Here is a 3,132-nt window from a genome sequence, read left to right as displayed (position 1 = left end):
TATATATATATATATATATATATATATATATATATATATAGGATGTATATATATACACACACACTCATACCCACTAACACACATACACATATATATATATACATACATACATACTTACCTACAAAATTGCATGAATACATACATACATACATATATACATTTGTTTGTTTCTTCAGGTTTCATTTATTGGAATGTAGACATAAAGAAACACCGCCTCTAAAGGTTTTTATCGACCACATCAACCTCAACATTTATATCAGTTTCATACTTATTTAAACAAGTTTGTTTCTCGAAATGCTGGTGCAATGAAATGTAACTCCGTGCACCGTTATTACACGAACTGACAAATACACACAACGACACACAAACCTACCTACACGTGTATTCATTTTTTATGATTCTCATGCACAACTCAGCAAATTGCGCGCGGCAAGCTTCTTCCCTCCGTTTCGGCTGGTTGCTGCTCTTGCACAAAATGCCGACTGTCTTCGGGTTTCCTTGAAATGTCCGCTGCCAAGTGACCTTCGACCTGCACCTTTCACACCTGAGAATCCCTTCATTTGTGACATGATCTCGTTTGCTGACACTCGGGGTCATTCCGAGATACCTTTGTCAAAATACATTTAGTTCTCTATCCGTCCCTACTGAGCTCTTCCTAATCTCGCTGGCATAGATTGCTGAGGATAAAACGATGGAGTTATATATATATCCACACATACACAATTGTTGTTTGTCAAATTCCACTAAATCCATTGCTGAATATAGGGCTACAGTAGAACATAACCGTCCAAGATACTTCGCAGTAGATTCCAACCGGAATGGTGTGGTTGCAAAACAAACTTTTTAACTACACAATCATGCTGACTAAATTGGATATTTCTGGAATGTGTTCTATATTAGATGTGCGCATTACTGAGAAAAATAACTTCATCAAAAGTCGTGAGACTGTATAAAAATAAAATCGAACAGACTCGTTATAAAAAAACTATTATCAGCTTCTTGATTTCTGTCAGTGATGCCACCCGGCAAAATTTCAAATAAAATTGATGTTCTTTAGTGATATGAATAACTTTGGCGAGATAGAAACGTTTCTATTCTGACAAATTACCATTTTCTTTTATTTCTTAGAGCTAAATTAATTAATTCAGATGTCACAAAATTTTGACATTTATGTATAAATTATTGATTTAAAAAATATTTCCTCATATTAATAATGTAAAGTGTTATCCGAATCGCAGAAGTCCATAAGAACAGAAGTAAATATTTTATCACTTGTTGCATTTGGACTTGAGGCTGGGGTTATTTTATAGCTAAGGTCATTTCATTACAGCACTTCCATTTTATTTACAGCTAGCTTACATCCGTTGTACAAGTTTAATTTGCGTAATATTATTGGAGATGGAATCGGTATACCTGAGTCTATATCATGAATTACCATAGGAGTGAAAAAATAAAGTGCAGTTTGCCAGGGTATGTTTTAGATAATGCTTAACCACACTTTCTAGAGATTTTTTTCTTTAAATATACAAGTAAAATCTCTCTGAATATATATATTTACATATGCGATCATATAATGTGGATCCGTCAAAATAATGTAAGAAACATTTATTAATCTTCTGCATCACCTCGTCGATACTGCTTCTGCTTATTCTCTTAAAAAAAACTTGTTTTCGTTATGATGTAATATAAATAATATATTGCAAACAAACCTTATCAAATGTCTCTCTAACGACATATTTACGCGTAGAATATTCCATTATATTCAAAGTGATGTATATACTACCTGGAATTGCTGTAATGAAATGACCCAAGTTAAAAAGCAACCCACGCAAAAAAATGCTTAGTACTGCCCTTTTGGAGTTTTACGATTCGGATAAAAAGTACCCTGCATTATAATCGGATGATTTACAAAAACAAACAAACAAACGACGAAAAATAAAAGCAAAAACCGTATGCATAATTTTTCAAAATTTGGGGACATCTGAATCAATGAATTTAGCTCTAAGTAATAAAAGAATATGCTAATTTGTCAGAACAGAAGCGTTTCCACCTCGCGAATGTTAATATTATAGATATCACTAAAGAACATCATTTTTATTTGAAATTTCGCCGGGTGGCATCATTCAGAGAGATCTAGATGTCGATAACTGGTGTTGTGATAAGTCTATTCCGTTTTTATTTTTGTATAATCTCACTATTTCTGATAAAGATATTCTGCTCAATTCATTATTATCTGAATAGAGACCCCCAGTTCTTTCTTTCTTCCTGAACAGCTGTTTAACTCTGAATTTTTCATAGAGGTTTCTTTTCACACACAAGACTTCAATGGCTGCTTGTTATGCTAATCACGATTGATTTCCTACCGATGCTGTTAGATTTGCATTGCCTTTCAGACGCAGCAATCATTAATAGTTTTCACTCGTTTTCCTCCCCCTGGCATGGTCTCCGTGTTTTTCTTTGCTTCACACTGTATGACTACTTCCTACAGATTCGATGACTTTTCCTTTTGACTCGATGCATTGCGATAGATTGTTTTCACCGTTGCCTATTCACCAATCTTTGCATGCACACATCCATTAATGTTATTAGCTCTTCATTTCTGTATTGGATTAATATTCTGCGATAACTGAAAGCCGTGAACGATTTAGGATACATCCATGCATACATTTTCATATCAACATATTGGATTCATTTATTACTGCTATAAACTGTTATAATATTACAGAGAGTAACATTTGGTAGCAGATGCAGTGCCGTACTGATATTTTAAATAAGAGTATCTAGCAGCTTTGGCATGGCCAACTCGGCAATAACATAACTTACGTTTGCTTAGAAGTACAGCAGTAACAATTTTAAATTTGTATGCTGGCCAAATCTTAAATATGCTGCGTGGCTATATGTATGATTTTCTAAGCGTCTACGTATATTTTAGAAATATTTATTCATGGAAGCATCCTTTGTAAAAAGATAAAGTCAAACGAGTTCTACACGCAAATGAAGACTGCGAAGACCTGAATTTATGAGTTAGTTTTAGTATAGAAAACAGGGAGAGTGTTTAGCAGAATGTGATAGAAGACGAGCATTGCCAAATATCTTTCTGTGTTGAGCTCAGTCAAGCTGAAAGGTTTCCAT

The sequence above is a fragment of the Octopus bimaculoides genome, chromosome 7 (assembly GCF_001194135.2).
Source record: "Octopus bimaculoides isolate UCB-OBI-ISO-001 chromosome 7, ASM119413v2, whole genome shotgun sequence".
Classification (NCBI taxonomy): Eukaryota; Metazoa; Mollusca; class Cephalopoda; order Octopoda; family Octopodidae; genus Octopus; species Octopus bimaculoides.
This window is presented reverse-complemented; position numbering follows the sequence as displayed.